Genomic DNA, 19,827 nt, shown 5'->3' on the forward strand with positions numbered 1-19,827 from the left:
ACCTTGAGGGTTTAAAGGTCCAAGGTCACTTTTTGAAGATAAATATATACAGGCGAGTCTCATCTTATGCGGGGGTTCCGTTCCTCGGTTAGCACGTAAAGCAAAAACCACGTAAAGTCAAAATTACATTGAGTTGAATGGCGGGCAGAATCACCCGCACTACAGGTACAGTATTAAAATTGTTATTTTTCTCTTTTTTTGTTTTTGTTTTGTTTTTGCCAACCGCGTAAAGCTGAAATTGCGTATGTTAAATGCGCGTAAGATGCGACAGACCTGTACTTACATGTGGCATGCTCCATTGACTGGGCATTGAGAAATTTAATGTATTTTCACAAATTTCTCCCCGAGATTCCTTTTTCCACCACTTCAAGTTCAAGCTTTTTGTCCTTACCTTTTAAAGCCCTACCCAGCTTTGTGCTGATCTGCTGTTGTTTCCAAGCACTTTGTCTTGCCCTTATGCTTCACCAATGATAATAGCCTTGACTGCCCACTTGTTTGCTTCTTTCACAGCTGTCTTTGCACCTTGCTCCATGTGGCTCAGAACTCATGGAATACCCTTCCTGAACTGTCCCAGAAGGTCAACTCTCTCCTCCTCCAGATCCCTTCTCAAGATCCTCTTCTTTCAGGATAGCTATGAGAAATTGGTCAATTAACAATAGTTGGATTGAAGGGCACTTGAAATCAGTTGATATGTATTTAATTAAAAAAAAAAAAGAAAATGCATATCGCTTGTTTTAAAACTATATAAAAATTGTACATATCTGTTTGTATCCCTCCCCATCACCCTTCTCATGTTGCTCATCTTCTGAGACTGTAAACTCGATGGGGCAGGCGCTGTATCTGTGTGGACAATGTCTAGCACTTTCTAGATGCTACTGGAATACAAATAAACTGCAATCCATTATTTTTTTTAAAGTCAAATTTGAATTGAAGTCAGTTATAATAGGCTATTTTCTTTTTGTTAGCCAAAGTCTGTAGGATCCATGTAAGAAACAACGATACCGGGGAATGACTGAATTCAGTGTTTTTTAGGAGAAAATAAATGACATGAAAGCATTTAAGGAATGGGGAACCTAATTTTTCCAGATCTCTAATTTTTGTGGCCGGCAAAGATTGGCAGTGGCCAGAGAAACATGAGTACATCCAGGATTTACATCTCAATAACGTTATGCTTTGTACACAGTAAGCACCATGATCCAATTAGTTTACTCTATAATTCAAGGAACTCAATGTGGAATCTTCCATTTTGGGGTTAGTTTAGCCATAAAAACTATTCTGAGAATGAACTTTAATCCATATCTTATCTTCTGCTTGAAAATGAACATCCTTTCTATTCTTATCATACTGTTTCTGCTTTTTAAAAATTTTTGAGTGTTAGCCATATTCCTCTTGGCAATTATACTAAGTTGTTCCGACTCAGCTATTGGCTGCACTTGGTTACCTTTGGAATTCTCTCTCTTTTCATGACTCCACTCCAGAGACCCCTTTAATAACCTGCCCAGATTTAATCCTGCCACGAAAGCCATGTATGCTCTGATGCATACTCTGGTTTATCTTCAGATCATATAAATCTTTCACTCTGATACAACTTAGTTTACAGACTACAGTAAAGAAGAAAATCTGATAATCATATATGCCAGCTCATTAGGTTGGCCTTGTGGTAAGACAAAATCACGGAATTAAAAGCTGTGTTCACTCTTTTAGCTAAATTGGTCTGCAGTCAGATGATAGTGTTTGTTTCTTCCCAGATATTACAAATTATCTCAACGTTGTCCCAGTTCATAGCATCATCAGTGATGTCAGCACAATTCTGTGTATAAAATTTACTAAGGGCTTGTCTATGTGGATGTTTAGTGCCTGGCACGCTGCGGCGTAAATCTACAGAGCTCCTGTATGCTGTGTATTAACTGCATGGACACTGCTGAACACTAACAGTTTCCAGCTGTGCACTATGGCGCTCTTAGTGCACAGCGGCAAGGTCCGCATGGATAGTTAGAGTGTGGCACTGGTGCATGTAGATTTACACCTGAGCTTGCCATGCACTAACTTGCCATTTAGTCATGCTCTAGCATATTCCTGCTAACTATGCCACAACATACCTCAGAACACTGCGTGAAGCTAGGTACTACATGAAAAAAGATATATAATTATAATTCTTTGTATCAACAGAGTGAATATTTTTAGAATAAATGATATGTAGAAATGAAAGGATACTTCCCTAGGACTATAACATTTTTCAAATACTGCTAGGGCAAATCTGGGGCCTACACAGGTTGCCAGTGTTTCTTCAAATCCATATATTTTAAGATTTCTACAGTTACATATTTATAAAAAACCATAATGACTAATTTCTCATTAACTATCTTTGGGAGATTTCTATTTTTGCATAATGTCTGTTCTTAAATGTTTTTTGTCTTAGTAATTAGGCATGCTACACTTTCATCCTATGATATCCAATTTTTGAAAGAAATTCACCACTACTAGAGGAAGTGACCATATGAACAAAATCTCAGTACTTTTTTTGGTCTTGTTGCCAATGTTGAAAGAATTTTGTGGGAAAGTTGTAGTGGAAAGAGGAAAGTGACAGAACAGAAGCAAGAGCTGTTGAAAGCTATGAGATGTTGGTATTGTGCTGAAATCTGGTATCACCTGTTGAAAACTGACATGTTGGTGTATCCTCCTGAGAATGATATTTGGTGATTTTTCTAACGGGGATCAGTAAAGAATCTACTAAGCAGTGATCTTCACTTCTAATATGATAGCAGAACACCCACTCCTGAAACCTTGTCTTGGATTGAACTGGAAATATCACTTATTTATTTTTATATTTGTACATAAGTAAAATGAAGTGTGTTTAAGACAATGGTATGAAACAAAACATTTTAATAAAATCTGGACTAGATACAAAGGTATGTTTCAGGTGGCTGATTTTCATAAAATAAAACTAGGGATGCTCTCATGTTGGAGAATGTGACATGCGTGGAAGGCTGTCAGAGATAGTAGACAGGGCAGGGAGGGAAAGTGGCAAGCATGCAAAAACAAAAGCTGGGAATATGGCAGAGATATTTGGCAGCTGCCCTTATATGGAAGGGGTGGGGGGGATGCCCTACACCATGCCAGAGTGGAGCTTCCATAGCCTTGCCTATAAAAGGCAAGGCTGTCAGAAATAGGGGCCCTTTCATTGACGATTTTCACTTCTTGGGTGTTGGAAGTGACAATTATTTATTATTTGTATCACAGTAGTGCCTAGCAGCCTGAGTCATGGACCTGGACCCCAATGCACTGGGTGTTTTACAAACACAGAACAAAAAAGATAGACCGTGTCTCAAAGAGCTTACAGTCTAAGGCCAGGTTTGCAGTAGAAACTTTTGCCAGTATAGTAATGCCAGGCAGAAGTGTGTTTTTTGGGGGTGGGGGCAACAGCTTTAGTGTGGATGCAATTATTTTAGCATAAAAGTGGTTTTGCAGTTGTACCTTTTTTTGCTCACCAAACCGGTTCAACCCTCATGGCAAAAGCACTTTGTTGCTGGTAGAAGCTGCATCTGCACTGGGAGAGTTTGCTGATAAAGTTATACCTGTAGAGCTGTACTTTTAAACCTTATCTCGTGTAGACTTAAGTATCTCCCTCTTCCCCCATCTCAGGCCACCTGCCACCCCAGAAGGGGGGGAGGGGGAAAGGATTATACCTCCCTCCCTCTTCTAACTCCCAAACGTAGAGGGGGAGAGGAGGAAAGTGGGGGGCAGTGAGGGAGTAAGAGGGAGCTGCTGCTGGGAGGCAGCCAGGGGAGGAAGGTCCAAAGAGACAGCGGGGTGGGCTGACTGGGGTCGCTGGGCCGCGGATTCCCCAGGCCTGGTGGGGGAGCGGCGGCGGGTCCGGCCCGTTCACTCTCCAGTGGCCCTGGCCGGCGGCTCCGCGACTTCCGGACCGGCTCCAAGCCGGACGCAGGCCCCGCGGGACCTTTGGCCGGACGGGACAGTGCGGAGCGGCCCCTTCGGCCGGGTAAGAGCCGCAGTGAGGGGCCGGAGGAGCAGACGCGGCCCGCCACACGGGGCACCGCTGACACCGAGCGCCCTGGCGCCAGTGCCCGGGAGCCGGAGCGGCCCGGGGGGAGCAGGCGGTCACTGCGTGTGTTGAGTAGTGAGTGCCCTGGGCAGAGCGGGCTACTACTGATTGTAAGGAAGTTTAACACACACACACCGCTGAGGGGTTTCCATGGAGATATTTTAACATGTCACTTGACGCCTTTTTATTTATTGTTAAAAATCTCCCATTTAACAATTCAGCTGTGGCGACAGCGTGGCCCGCCGGAGCGGCAAAGGGGAGCTGCTGCAGCCACCCGCAAAATCCCCCAACAGGGGTCTGCCCACTAGGGACAGGGCAGCGCTGTGCTGGTCACTTGCAGTAATGCGGGGGACGGACGACATTTTCGGGTTGACCCCAAAACTAAAATATTTAGATCCTCTCTGCAAACTGAAACGTTAAAAAATCATTTGGGGTGAAACAAAATGTTTTGTTCCACCCATAAATAAAACATTTTTCTTTTTCCGTTTTGTTTTTTTGTTTTTTGTGTGTGTGTTTTTAGCAATTTAGCAATACGTTCATAATTAAATTGCAGTAAATTTGGAAACAAAAATTGCCTTGAATCTAAAGGTCCCAATATTTAATTTTGAAAATGTCAAAATATTTTGTTTTTTCCAAACAAAACAATTTGGTGAAATTGACACAAATTTGGTCAACCCAAATCTGCCTTTGTCGGCAAATAAAATAAAATATAAAAAAAGGCAGAAAAGTTTCACCCAGCTTCAATCCGGTAATCTCCACTTGTCACACTACCATATTAAAAGTGAGTACATCTGCAGTCTGCTTTGTTGCATGTGTACTGGTTGTTTATATGTTATATCTGTGCAGAACTACAGATATTTCAAATTACATTAGATTCAGCTCTAAGACTTCTGGCAGCTTGCCAATGTGAATTTCAGTTATACAAAGTTTGGGCACTTCTGGCTCAAATGGAGGCCCCATAATGAACAGTTCTAACTGGGGTTATGTCTGTCTGGCAGTGCAAACGTTCTAACCTTAGCACTTCAGAGTGATCCCTTGCATTTGTTAGATTTCCAAGGTTTCTGGTGGGAGTTCTTTATGAAAGATGTTTTGTTTATGTTGGACATCAAACACAAGGAATAATTAGAAGGAAAAATAGAGTAAATTTCAACAGAAATGTAAGGTTGTAGAGCTGGATAAAGTATGCTTGGCTGCTTACTGGTGAAAAGTGCATTTCTTGGCAAGCTGGACCCTATCAAGGCTTTGCTCGGAACTTCTAACAGATAGTTTGGTTTAAAAGCTCTTAAATCTTTCATTCTCTTTACAAGAGCATGCAGCAAATTAAAAAAGAAAAGGGGAAAACATTTTGTGGATTTAAATAAGAAAAATCTTTCCAGATGAAAGACTTGGTACCACCTGTTGTGGTAAAAATAAGATCTACACTCTTCTACTCAGAACAAAGGCCAGAATTACTTGGCCTACCTGTAATGTTTTTGAAATGTCTCCAATAAAAATAACACATCATGTGGCTTTCTTGATGAAACAAGGTTGAGTTACTGGTCCCTCAGTGTAATTTGGACTCTGTTGCACTGGAATGATATCTATGTACTTTCTCTAATGATGACCTTATATATACACGGTATTGATAGATGGTGAAATTTAGAACAATTCTGGTGAAATTAAATGTTGCTTGTCTGTCAGTGATATAAAAAGTAATATCAGGCTGAAGGTTTGATATTTATTTATGCAAATGTTGATGAAAAACTGGAATTAAGACTTTCATGTAGGCTTTTTTATTTTTCAGAATATATTTTTAAATTATGAAGTTTGTAGTCCTTTCAGTGGTGAGGATGGCTTTGAAAACGTAACAGCTGCATTGCTGTCTGCTCTGTAGCCAGCAGCACTGTAAACCCAGTATGAGTCCCACTAAATTGATTGGAAGGACTCATCTTGACTTCAGTGGGATTTGCATTGGTCCTTAAGCAGTATGAATTTTCCCTACAAACTAATCCTAATACGGAGCACACAGTAATGAGATGAGCCACTGAATAAATGACTGTATTCACTGGGTATTTTCACTTATTTCTTTCTTACAGTTGTTAGGCATAAGGGCTGAATACATCAGTTGTGTAATTCCTTGGACGAGTTTAGTTCATTGACTAAAAAGTGATTATTGATGAAAGTTCTGGGTTGCAACTGGATCAAGGCTGCTCATTTCTCTTGCCTGCCTATTAAACTACTTCAGACTTATGTCTGCTTGCTGTAGCTTTTTCACCATTTTCCATGCACTATTATTAATTCAATAATATAGTTTCTTACCTCGTGTTTCAGTGTTTAGTGTTTTACCTAGTGTGGGGCAGATCCTCAGTGGTTGTAAATTGTATAGCTTCACAATGGATGATAGGATTGTAGGGACTGTATTTAAACACAGCAGCAGCTACAGTCTTACATGACAAATTAATAAGAAAATAAAAAAAGCTGAGATTTGTGATGTACCTTCATTACCAGAGTTAAATAATAGTTAGCTAGATATTTAGACAGTTAAGTAAATACTCTGCTACCAACATTTGGATATAAAAATTTGGACAAATAGCAACCAAACTTCAGTTGTAGTTAACAGTTAAAATTTTCTTTATTATTTAGGGCATGATTCTGTAGGTGTGCCAGTTTGCAGTAACTCAGAGATCAATGAAAATGTGCATAAGAGTAAGAAAAGTATGGGATATTTTTTTAGAAGGTCAGGCTCTTATATTTTATTTGGTGCTTTTTTGAGAGAATGATAGAGGATTTCTGGAGGCAAATAATCTATGCAATAAACCAGGTCTTAATTTAAACCTACATGATCAGCCTTTAATAGCTAGTTGCAATGCAGTGCCATTGTTAACATTGCCCAACTGCTCCCCCTTGTGCTAGATAGCAATGGTTTTAAATGCACGTTAACTGATTGTGTGTGTTTAGTCTGGAACCATATTTATTTACATTTGTTACTATTATATTTTATGCAGTATTGATACATGTAGTTGGTTTAGTATTAGTGTTAATTAGCTCCAAAAATGTTAACTGTAAGGGGATTGTCAAGTAGTTTATACCTAAAATTTGATCTAATTAAAAATTAGGTTAAATATAGTTTAAAATTAAATATAGTGATGCATGTCCTCCAAATTAAACGATGTGATTTTTAATAGAAAAATAATCTACATATCTATTATGGGGAAGCTTTTGAAAAGCCACTGTTTTTGGAAGAATAAACCCACACCCCAGAAAACGTAGGTACCATCCTTTGACATCTGGCTCTTCAGCATAAGCAGGTAAATAACAAGCTGTATTCCTAGGCATTATTAAATATTCTGGTGCATAAAATGTCTTCATAAGATGCTACAAAGTTGTTTTAACAAAAACAGCCAAGTTAATTTCAACTTCTTTTAAAATATGGGAGGAAAATTGTCTGACAAATAGGAAAAACAAAACCTCAGCATGGAGACTTTTTGTTTCAAATATGCAATACGTGGCCTTTAATTTGCTGTGTGTACTTTCTAATTTGTTTGTGCAAATGATAGCATGCACAGAATTTATGTGCAACTTATTCTGCTCACGAAATTGTGCATGCTCAGTTGGAAGCTGGGTTGAATCCTCTGAAAACTTGATTCTTACATTCTCTGATAGTTAGTGGAAGTATTTAATATTTGTATGTGCTAGTTGTAACACAAACATGTAGTAAATGACTGTCCTAGTGGAAAGCTAAAGATACTCATCTTGTTGGTATCCATTAGATTAAAACTAGCATTACATTTTCTAGTAATAAAACATGATACTTCTGTAGCTATTTTCACCTAAAGATAAGAATGTTTTACAAGTTTTAATGAGCAAATAATCAAATCTCTGTGATGTAGGTAAATATTAAACCCATTTTATAGATGGGGAAACAGGTACAGATGTAACTTTCCCAAGGTCATACACCAAATCAGTGGTAGAGGCCATGAATCCTGATTCATACTCCCTTGCTCTAAATGTTAGATATATTCCCTCCCTAAAGATGCCACTTCTAGTCCATGTTTTCCAGTACAGCAGTAACTATTTTAGAGGCTTGGCCACTTCTTTGTGTAAAATATGTGGTTTCTTTTTTTTGCTACAGGTCAGTACTATGCATGAGCTTTTTATAACCGTCCATATCACTGTAGTGTCTGGAATAAAAAGTGATATCATGCTTAGTCCTCTACTAGTTAGTTTCTGTCTGGCAAGATTTTGTCAGGATTAATGTTTTCTGTTTATTAATATATTAAACCATTTTAGTGCATTTTAGATTACATTTGAGCTGATTTTAATTAATGTATTTTATCATTTTTAAGAGGACTCACATTTTACATGAACAAGCTCAGGGTTGTATGTGTCATGTCTATTTAAATTTTTACAGTTAATTGGATACATATGTACTGTATTAAAACCAATATGCTCAGATCCTAAGTGGTTTTATGAAAATGAACAGATTTTTATTTAAAACAGCTTATTTTCATCCACTTTTAACCCAAACCATTTTTCAATACAAATATATTTGGATGTGTATGTATGGTTATGTTTTCGCATTTCTTTTCCAAACTCAGATTTATTTTACTAATTTAATAGATATTCATTGAATCAGTGCTTTTTAATTGAAGCCAATAAAATTTAATGCCAGTTTCTCTGAAGCAATGCCAATTAACTAAAAAAACCCCACATTTCTGAAATGGATGTGTTCATAGAGTGCCTGTCAAGTACCTGACAGAAAATGGAGATAAGGAAAGATGTAGAGGGAGAGGACTAAAATTAGGGACACTAGATCATAAAAAGGAATAAGGTTTCAGAAACGTACAAAGAGTTTTTAAATAACATGTTTTGTCAAAAAATTTCTTAGCTAATAATTATGTGAGCCAAAACCAAGTAATAAAGCCAGTGTTATTTTATTCTTAGAATGCAGTTTAATTCAAACCAGTTAGTTAATAAGATCTGTGAATATAGGCTAGAGACAAGGTTTAGCAATTTTAACTACTCACATTTATTGAAATGAAGCATTTTAGAAAAGTGGCAAAATTAAATGGAAGATAGTGTATCTTAAGTAAACACAGTGCAGGTGTATTGGAACTAATATACAGTAGTCTTACTCAGACCAAAGTAGATTTCCATTCATGTAAACATGTTTGCCAGCGGATGGTGTGCTCTTAGAACATTTGGCAAAGGGTCACTCCCAGATAAGGTCATATAATAAATGACAAGTAGAATTTTTAAATGCTTTCAGTGGATTAATACAATGGATTTTTTAAGATTAAGGGGGTTATTACATCCATTTGGTGCCTTTACTGCTGGAAAAATAACTGAGAGCAGAAGTTTTTTGTGTTACCTTGGAAAAAGATCTTCTAGAAGTCAAACACTATTAACTTTAATGAAGTAGCTTTGATGGCAGGGAAAAGACAGCTGATACTACACTTCCCTAACAATAAACCACATTGACAGATAAAAACAAACATGTGCAAGATAACATATAGCATTTCAGAGAACAGGGCCAGTAACTAATGTAGACTGATGTGAACTTTGTTTTTCTTTAAAAACTATTACTTCTTCTGTTGTGGTAACTTCTAAAAGCAGAAAAATTTAATTCTGTTTTTATGGCAAAGTTTAAACATGTTATTACTGGAGTAGCTAAGTATGACTGTTCTGACAACTCTAATACCTATGACTGTAACTTTTGGAGAACAGATACATCTTCTAGAAGATTGCTTTACTTATCAATTTTGTATACTACTGTTTAACTTAATTGGAAGAAATAGTAAGTTCTTTGGTTGTGATAACTTGCTCCACCTATTTGCCACACACACCCCCCACCTCTTTAACTCCTTTAATTTTGCATTCTACTCTGGAAGCCTGGTACTGATCTGGTCATTGTTACTAAAGTAGCTGCAGAGCCTTATTACCTTTCAGGCATTACTAACAGTGAGGCAAAATGGACAGAATGCACTTGGCTAAAGTAAACAGTACGGGGCGTTTGGTTAATTTTTTGTCACTAATGCTTGTTTGAGACAGAATAACTGTGTGTGGATTTGACTGCCTTAGTTTATCTCATTATTAATCATAAAATCTAGTATAACTGATTTCAATGATAAAGCATAACCCAAATACACCTCCTAAATATTTTTCCTAACAATACTTAACTCAGTATTTTAAAACAATATTTTCATTCCATTAAAAAAAAAATTAGAAAACCCTCAGAAAAATAGTCCATTGTTCTGGGGCAGTACTTGCGGATAACTTGTATAATTTCTCGTACCAGTGATCATGAAGGCTCATACAATAGATATGAATCTCATTGTTGAGTTTGGTGGTTCAGTTTAGCCCCTAACTCACTGGGACATAGCATGCTGGGCTGTCTCCTACAGTTGGAACCAAGTAGTCCTAGCTGGGGACCTAAAATTGGGGAGGAACTCATGGGAGTCAGACATTTAAAATAACTTGAGTGCTGTTGAATTATTCCTTCCTCTTACCTTTGCTACTTGTAGCAATCAGCATGCTCTCGTGGGGTGTATTTAACAGTGGATTTCCTTTTGTTTGATCCTTATCGATACTTGAAAGAAATGTAATTAACGTTTTTTCTTCAGACGTTATTCTGTGTAGAATAGAATTTTCTGTGTTTCTTCTGTTGTTTTCTGTTCTCAAAGAGCCTCATGCGAAACCAGTATCTCTGAAAGTTCACTTGCTCCTACATGTTTCAAAGAGGTGCTGTATCCATAATTTGTTGGCTTGTCGCACCTTAAAAATTCGATGTTAGTCAATTGGGAATAAACAAATAGAGGATTATCGGTGGAAGTGGTGAATAAGCAGCAGAAGCAGGTAAAACTAAAAATCTTGCTTTCTTTCACTGAGCAAGAAAAAGCATTAGGTTAGAGAAATACAGAAAATGATATATAGGCAGAGAATGTGAGGTGAATATTAAAGGTGATTTCACATATGGAAAATTCCACTAAAGTTCATGGGAAACTTGTATATGCAAGGGAGCAGTGTGAAGTGATCCTAAAATTACTCTGAAGGAGGTAGCAGAGGCCACATAGGTTTGAAGAGTATGCATTCTAGGATGAGGGAAGGATGTGAAGGAGGTCAGAAAGGTTGGGGCTATAGTGAGAGCATGATGTACTTCGCCTACTCCCGGCCCTCAGAAAGATTTCTAGGGGCCTGTTCCAGCTGGTGTAATGCAGCCCGTTGGCTGCTCAGATTTGGGTAGGAGGCCAGTTCAGCCACCCGGCCAGTGCAGAATTGGGGGAGGCATAGGGCATGTGTTGCCTCCCCTCCCAGTCGCACTGTGGAGTTTGAAGATTGAGCCGTAGGCTTTAACAAAAGGAGCTAACCATGTCATCTGCTCTTTCCTCATATTGTATATGTTAAACTACTGAAGTTCTTATAACAAAACAAACAGACTTCCCACAGTTGAGATTTTTTTATATGAGCAACATGCCTTCTAAATAGAAGGCTTTTGAAAGATTTCAGGAGACATTAGCATCTGTTTGTGTGTGAGTAGGCAGGAACATATATATATATATAGTGATGATGGAGTTGGAGTGATGATGATACTTACAGTTATAGCTCTTTGTGCTTTGAAAATATTAAATAATGAGGTATAAATAAAGATTATTCCCATTCGCAGAAATGGAAACTAATGCAAAATTTGTGACTTGCCTCATGCCACTATGTGATTTATGGGGAAAATTCGCAGGTGTTATGCCAAGGGTGGCTAGGCATTCCTATGTACTGGCTATTTCTGGCTGCCATGGTGGCTCAGAGGTAGCTCAGTCCTCTGCTGAATTGACCATGATCAGGGTGGAATGTTGCTTCTCCCTGTTAGTCCCTGTGCTCTGCTCAGCAGTGGAACAGGGATGAAATTGTCTTCCATGGGAAACTCCTTCACTGAAGTCCTTTTAAAGCTAGACAAGATAAAGCACTAGGAAAGGCCTGGTAGGAACAAGAGATGATCTAGACCAGTGGCTCTCAACCTTTCCAGACTACTGTACCCTTTTCAGGAGTCTGGTTTGTCTTGTTTACCCCCAAGTTTCATCTCACTTAAAAAGTACTTGCTTACAAATCAAACATAAAAATACAAAAGTGTCACAGCACAGTCATACTGAAAAATTGCTTACTTTCTCATTTTTACCGTATAATTGTAAAATAAATCAATTGGAATATAAATATTGTACTATATTTCAATGTATAGTATATAGAGCAGTATAAACAAGCCATTGTCCGTATGAAATTTTAGTTTGTACTCACTTCGCTGGTGCTTTTTATGTAGCTTGTTGTAAAACTAGGCAAATATCTAGATGAGCTGATGTAACCCCTAGAAGACCTCTGCGTACTCCCAGGGGGACACATACCCCAGTTTGAGAGCACTGGACTAGGTGACCTATTACTTCTTTTCCTGGGAGGTAGCCTCTACTACTCCTGTGATTCTACTCCATGGCTAGCAATGCATTGTGGATCCATTTAGCCGCAGATCATCTGGCGCTGTACATTCTCTTTCCTCTCCCCAAGCCTTGCTTTGTAGAGAGCCCTTGTGGATCTGGCTTCCCCAACTCCTATGCTCCATATGCAACAAACACCCACACTGATTACCCGTTTGTGGTCCTGAGGAAGGAGTCAGAGCATTTCTGTCACCCCAAGCAAAAAAAAAAAAAGCCGCGATCGGGCGGCGGCAGTTCAGCGGCAGGTCTTTCGCTCCTAGAGGGAGCGAGGGACCTGCCCCCCCCCGAATTGCCGCAGGTGCCGCCCCTCTCCCATGGCCGCCCCAAGCACCTGCTTGTTAAGCTGGTGCCTGGAGCTGGCCCTGGGAGGCAGGATTTGATCCTAATGTCCTTTCAATGTGAATGAATAATAATACTAAGACTAGAATTATTGCTGGTGTTTCCTGGTTTAGCCAACTGGAGAGCTTTTTGTTCTCCATGAGCCTATAAAAATATTCAATTTCTGCTTCCTACAAAAAACAATATTTGAAATATTATTATCCCCAAATACCTAGATTAATTCACTAAAGGTTCCTTTCTAAAGCAGAGAATTTACAGTTTGGAATTAGTGCCACCCCCTATATTAGCTTACACATTTTCTGGACTCAAGCCTCTCATCCAGGCCTTCACTATTTAAATTACACCAATGTAGACTCCCTTAGGCTTTGTCTTCACTGGGAAAAAACGCATATTCTTATAATGTAGTAACTAACGTGTGGTAAAATCCTAGCGAAGACAAGGCAATTCTTTGTTTACCTCAACCTGCGAACGTGTGAAAAGTACAAACTGCCTTGTCTTCGCTAGGATTTTACCCTGTGTTAGTTACCACAGGTTATCTATCACATAGTAAGAAAACGCCTTTCTTTGTAGCGTGGATGCACCCTTACACTCAGTTCCTTGGAAATAGATGATGTGTAAGGTTATGTCTACACTACAAGAGTAGTTCGATTTTATTTAAAGCGAATTTGTGGAACCGATATTACAAAGTCGAACGTGTGCATCCACACTAAGGACAGTAATTCAACTTTGTGAGTCCACACTAATGGGGCAAGCGTCGACATTGGAAGCAGTGCACTGTGGGCAGCTATCCCACAGTTCCCGCTGCCCATTGGAATTCTGGGTCGAGCCCCCAATGCCTGCTGGGGCAAAAAATGTGTCAAGGGTGGTTTTGGGTAACTGTTGTCATTCAACCCTCACTCCCGCTCTCCCTCCGTGAAAGCGCCGGCGGGCAATCAGTTCGCGCACTTTTCTGGTGATTGACAGCGTGGACGCCACATCACTGCGAGCATGGAGCCCGCTGCGATCATCGCTGCAGTTATGGCCGTTGTCAACAGCTCGCACCTTATTATCCACCTTTTTCAGAGGCAGATGCTGAGAAATTGGGCAAGGAGGCTATGGCAGCGCGGTGAGGACATTAAGTTTCAGAGGGGCACAGACCTCTCACAAAGCACGGGACCCCACGCCATGAACATCATGGTTGGCAATGGGTCATGTTGATGCTGTGGAACGGTGATTCTGGGCCCGGAAAACAAGCACGGACTGGTGGGACCGCATAGTGCTGCAGGTCTGGGATGAATCACAGTGGCTGTGAAACTTTTGGATGCATAAGGGAACTTTCCTGGAACTTTGTGAGTTGCTGTCCCCTGCCCTGAAGTGCAAGGACACCCGGATGCGAGCAGCCCTGACTGTCCAGAAGCGAGTAGCCATAGCCCTCTGGAAGCTTGCAACGCCAGACAGCTACCGGTCAGTCGAGAACCAATTTGGAGTGGGCAAATCTGCCGTGGGGGTTGCTCTGATGCAAGTAGCCAACGCAATCGTTGAGCTACTGCTCTCAAAGGTAGTGACCCTGGGAAACATGCAGGTGATCATAGCTGGCTTCGCTGCGATGGGATTCCCAAACTGCGGTGGGGCTATAGATGGAACTCACATCCCTATCCTGGGACCGGCCCACCGGGCCAGCCAGTACATTAACCGAAAGGGCTACTTTTCAATGGTGCTGCAAGCACTAGTGGACCATTGGGGACGTTTTACCAACATCAACGTCGGATGGCCGGGCAAGGTTCATGACGCTCGCGTTTTCAGGAACTCTGGTCTGTTTAGATGGCTGCAGGAAGGTATTTACTTCCCGGACCACAAAATAATTGTTGGGGATGTGGAGATGCCTATAGTGATCCTCGGGGACCCAGCCTACCCGCTAATGCCCTGGCTCATGAAGCCCTATACAGGCGCCCTGGACAGTGAAAAAGAACTCTTCAACTACCGGCTGAGCAAGTGCAGAATGGTGGTGGAGTATGCTTTTGGACTTCTGAAGGGGAGATGGAGAAGCTTACTGACTCGCTCTCATCTCAGCGAAACCAATATCCCCATTGTTATTGCAGCTTGCTGTGTGTTCCACAATCTCTGTGAGAGCAAAACGTTTATGGCAGGGTGGGATGTTGAGGCAAATCGCCTGGCTGCTGATTACGCCCACCCAGACAGTCGGGCGATTAGAAGAGCCCAGCGGGATGCGCTGTGCATCCGGGAAGCTTTGAAAGCTAGGTTCCACAGTGAGCAGGATAACCTGTGACTATTAAGTTTGTTTAAACAGAAGCTGAACCTGCCCCCGTTTCTTTACCCAGTTAATGTTGACTATCCTTTCCAGTTACCAACCCCCTCCCCCCACTTCCAACACACCTTTAAAAATAAAATAAATGAAAATTTGTTCATTAACACAGTTTTCTTTATTAAGGATTTCGTGGTAAAGTGTTGAAACTGGGACGCAGACTGTGGTGGGGAGCGGGTGTAGTGATGGAAAGGACACTTCTAAACTCGAGGAATGACAGGCTCCCGCTCCTAGAGCGGTCCGCAGTGGTGGACTGGTTGTTTCAACGGAGCCTGCCACCCCTCTTTTTCGGAACTCTGTGTGTGGGGGCTATGTGACTTTGTGGCGGGGGAGGGCGGTTACAGATCCCCTGCTGCATGGCTCTGTCATCCAGGCTCAGGACCGCTGCATAAGATCTGTAACCGCCCTCCCCCGCCACAAACTCACATAGCCCCCCCACACAGAACATGAAAACCACCTCCCAGACTGACCAGGGTGCCTAGTGACTGCAATGTGTGTGTGACCTTCTGCTGAACCTGCCCCCATGACTGTACCCTGGTAAAGGTGACTGTCCTCTCCAATTACCAACCCCCTTCCCCCCCTTCAAACACACTCTCCTCTAAAAGAACATGACGGAAACAGTAATTAACAGAAATGTATTTTTTATTAACAACTACACTGTTAGGGGATGAAACTGGGACGGGGGCTTGGGTGAGGTGCTTTTGGAGTGAAGGAAAGGACTTATCAAATCTTTGGGAATGAGAGCCTTCTGCTACTAGAGCAGTCTGCAGGGGTGGACTGTTTTCACGGCCCCTGCCGCCCCTCCTTCTTGAGACTTTGGGTGAGGGGGGAATGGGACTTTGTGGCGGGGGAGGGCGGTTAGAGATAGACTGCAGCGGGGCTCTGTCCTCCTGCCTCCAGTCCTGCAGAACATCTACAAGGCGCCGGAGCGTGTCCATTTGCTCCCTCATTAGTCCAAGCAGTGTTTGAGTCGCCTGCTGGTCTTCCTGCCACCACCTGTCCTCCCGTTCTCTGTGTGATCGCTGGTATTGCGACATGTTCTCCCTCCACTGGGTCTGCTGTGCCGCCTCGGCTCGGGAGCAGCCCATAAGTTCTGAGAACATCTCGTCCCGTGTCCTTCTCTTTCATCGCCTGATCTGCGCCAGCCTCTGGGAGGGGGATGCCGGGGTAGCTCAGGAGACACTCGCAGCTGTGGGATGGGAAAAAGGGAGTGAATTCCTCACAAAGATACAGTTTTGTGAACAATGAATATAGTCTTTCTCTGTGAACAAGACCAGGCACAGTACCTGTCACATGCGCACTCAGTACAAGGTCGAATTTTCGGCCTTCCCATTGAGTGCCTGGGGTCTTGCTGTACAGATCACACAAGCGGGGCCGGACAACGGAATTCGGCTAGCAGGCGGACATGGTAAGCCATAGACTTTTGGCTGCTTAAAGCTTAATTTATAGCAGTGCCCTCCTTTCACATTCCAAGCAATGCTCCTAGTGTTGTCCAGTTCCTGCTGCGGGCAATCCGGCCAGCATGAACTCTGCCCCTGTCCCACCCCTCTCGCGGCTGTTCCTGGGAGAGATTTCTGCATGCTGCCCCTGTCCCGCCTCCACCCCGTGGCTGTAAACCGCCGGTTACAGTTATGTAAAGGAACAGGCAATCAGTCCCAATACTAACATTCCCCTAATTCAAAGCAGGTCACCATGAGTGATATCACTCTGATGAGGATTTCAGAGACAGAGAAAGAGTGCATGCTGCGTGAATGCCAGGAATCACCAGGGCCGTATGCCGCCATGCTTTGCGAGGCAATGATCCCGGAGTACTTGCTGCTAGCCTGGCGCGGAAAAGTTTCCTACCATGGAGGACGCAATAAGGCCACTCTCCCCAGGAACCTGATCCAAAGGCTTTCACAATACCTCCAGGAGAGCTTCGTGGAGATGTCCCTGGAGGATTTCTGCTCTATCCCCGGACATATTGACAGAATTTTCCAGTAGCTGCACCGGCAAGGACTAAAAACTAAAGCGCCTAGGGCAAACTAATCATGAAAAACCCATTGTTAAGATACCATTCCTATTCTGTTCAAAATAAATGTTTAAAACACTTACCTACTGATCCTTCCCCTGATTCATGGTCCGGGTTACCGCCTTGGGAGGGTTGGTAGGGGATCTCCGTGAGGGTGATGAAGAGATCCTGGCTGTCGGGGAAATCAGCGTTGAAAGCGCTGTCGACTGCCTCGTCCTCCTCATCTCCTTCCTCATCTTCCCCGTCCGCGAACAGCTCCGAGGAAGCAGCCGTCGACAATACCCCATCGTCAGAGTCCACGGACAGTGGTGGGGTAGTGGTGGCGGCCGCACCTAGAATGGAATGCAGTGCCTCGTAGAAATGGCATGTCTGGGGCTGGGATCCGGACCGTCCGTTTGACTCTTTGGTCTTCTGGTACCCTTGTCTCAGCTCCTTGATTTTCACGCAGCACTGCGTTGCACCCCGGCTGTATCCTCTCTCCATCATGGCTTTTGAGATCTTCTCGTAGATCTTCGCATTCCGTTTTTTCAATCACAGCTCCGAAAGCACGGACTCATCGCCCCACACAGTGATCAGATCCAAGACTTCCCGATCAGTCCATGCTGGGGCCCTCTTTCTATTCTGTGATTGCATGATCACCTCTGCTGGAGAGCTCTGCATCGTTGCCAGTGCTGCTGAGCTTGCCACTATGTCCAAACAGGAAATGAGATTCAAACTGGCCAGACAGGAAAAGGAATTCAAATTTTCCCAGGGCTTTTCCTGTGTGGCTGGTGGCTGGTCAGAGCATTAGAGCTCGGACTGCTGTCCAGAGCGTCAACAGAGTGGTGCACTGTGGGATAGCTCCCGGAGCTATTAGCGTCGAATTCCATCCACACCTACCCTAATTTGACATGGCCATGTTGAATTTAGCGCTACTCCCCTCGTCGGGGAGGAGTACAGAAATCGATTTAAAGAGACCTCTATGTCGAAATAAATAGCTTCGTTGTGTGGACGGGTGCAGGGTTAATTCGAGTTAACGCTGCTAAATTCGACATAACCTCCTAGTGTAGACCAGGCCTAAGTGATGCAAGTGATACCATTGTAGCTAATGGGTGTGAGTCACTGAGTTGTAGCAGCCTATGCACAGAGGGAACCAGAAGTCAGTGTAAGTCATACCAAGTCAGTGTGTGTGTGTGTGTGTGTGTGTGTGTATATATATATATATATAGATGACTGTTTTCAAAGCCAAATCCTGCTCTTTCCTTGACAGCCATAGAGATCCATCTGACAGTGCAGTACAGGGGGTTGAGTAAGCCATGTACAGCACAATGCAGTATGTTGTGACGTTTGGCTTCACATTAACATCCTGTGTGGCACAGCACAGAAGTTCTTGGTTTGGCCTCAGTGCTTGCTAGCTTCTTTTAAGGAAAATGAAAGTATTCCACAGATTCAGTATACAGTTTTAATTGCTTCTCATTACTCAGTAAAATCCACATTCATCACTGAAGACTACAAACATGGCAAGACTGAAGTTTTAAAATCCACTGTTGAGTTATCCGAGAGCATAAAAAAGCACATCCAGATGGAGCATTTTAATCACGATTGGATAGCACAGAAATGACTAGATTTAAAAAAAAATCAAAAGTTTGACAATCTTTGTACTAAAAACAAATTCAGTCCCAATCATTTTTTTTTAAAGTAACTGAAATAACAGAAAGTGGTCTGGAAAATCGGAAGAGGAAAATATAATGGATCTGGGTCTCCTTATTTTTGCTTTAGCTGCAAGATCATTTCCCCTTCACACTCTGGCCTTGCTTTTTAATATAGTATTATAGCCGATCTCTTTAGAAATTAATAATTCCCTATTGCTGTCTGATTTCATGGAGCAAAGTGTTTTTTGCTTGTAGGTTCACACACTTCTCATCTTTCCCGCCCCTTAGACCCAAATTTACTTCTGTCACATGACAGAAACCCTATGTTATTTCACATTTTGATATTTTAAGTTATATAGAGTGCATCAGAATTACTGACTCATGATCCTGATGCTATTAAAAGCAATTTATTTTAAGATTCCTGATCTACTTTTTTCTCTCTTACTTTGGCATAGTTGCATCGTGCAGTTGGACCTTTGGCAGGTGGAGTAATAATCTTAAATTTTAGAAATGTACATTCACGGAATTCAATGCCATCAGCTTAGTTCAGGATTGCAGAGAGCTATGCCCTCTTGTGTTCATTTGTAAAGAAATAGAAATAAGAATGAAAGAAATAGAAAGCAGCCTGGATTCTAGGACAAAACCTACTGTACTGAACTCAGCTGGTACTTATAAATCACAACTAATCTGATTCAGAGCCATGTATGATTCTTGAACTGTTTAAATAAAATATAATACAGGATTTTTCCCCCCTGAGGACATGTATTTTGATTTAAAATCTTATACTAAAAGGAAAGGAACAACAGAGTGTAGAACCCAGATATTATTAATAAGTTGATGAATGAAAAGGATAACAATCACCAAAATCATAATCATGTCAGATGTTTTTCCCAAAGAAAACCAGTATAAAACCTAATTATTACAAACAAGCTTCCTAATAGAGCATCTTCAGTTTTCAGACTGTTATTTCATGTGCCTCATATTTGGCCAAATACAATTAATTTATTGTAGATACTAGGGCTGTCGAT

At 41.7% G+C, this 19,827-nt stretch overlaps 1 long non-coding RNA gene across 2 annotated transcripts in view; it reads left to right on the top strand.

Moving 5' to 3' along the window:
• The first annotated feature begins 3,677 nt into the window (after positions 1–3,677).
• LOC112058751 (uncharacterized) overlaps positions 3,678–19,827 on the top strand; it is a 158,839-nt gene continuing 142,689 nt past the window's right edge. Inside the window, exon 1 of one of the 2 annotated variants that reach the window (XR_002887919.3) lies at positions 3,678–4,000. This is a non-coding gene — a long non-coding RNA (uncharacterized LOC112058751). The remainder of the gene's footprint in view (positions 4,001–19,827) is intronic. The other variant, XR_010600561.1, reaches the window with a different exon arrangement.

Source organism: Chrysemys picta, chromosome 4 (assembly GCF_011386835.1).
Source record: "Chrysemys picta bellii isolate R12L10 chromosome 4, ASM1138683v2, whole genome shotgun sequence".
In the NCBI taxonomy this organism is placed as follows: Eukaryota; Metazoa; Chordata; order Testudines; family Emydidae; genus Chrysemys; species Chrysemys picta.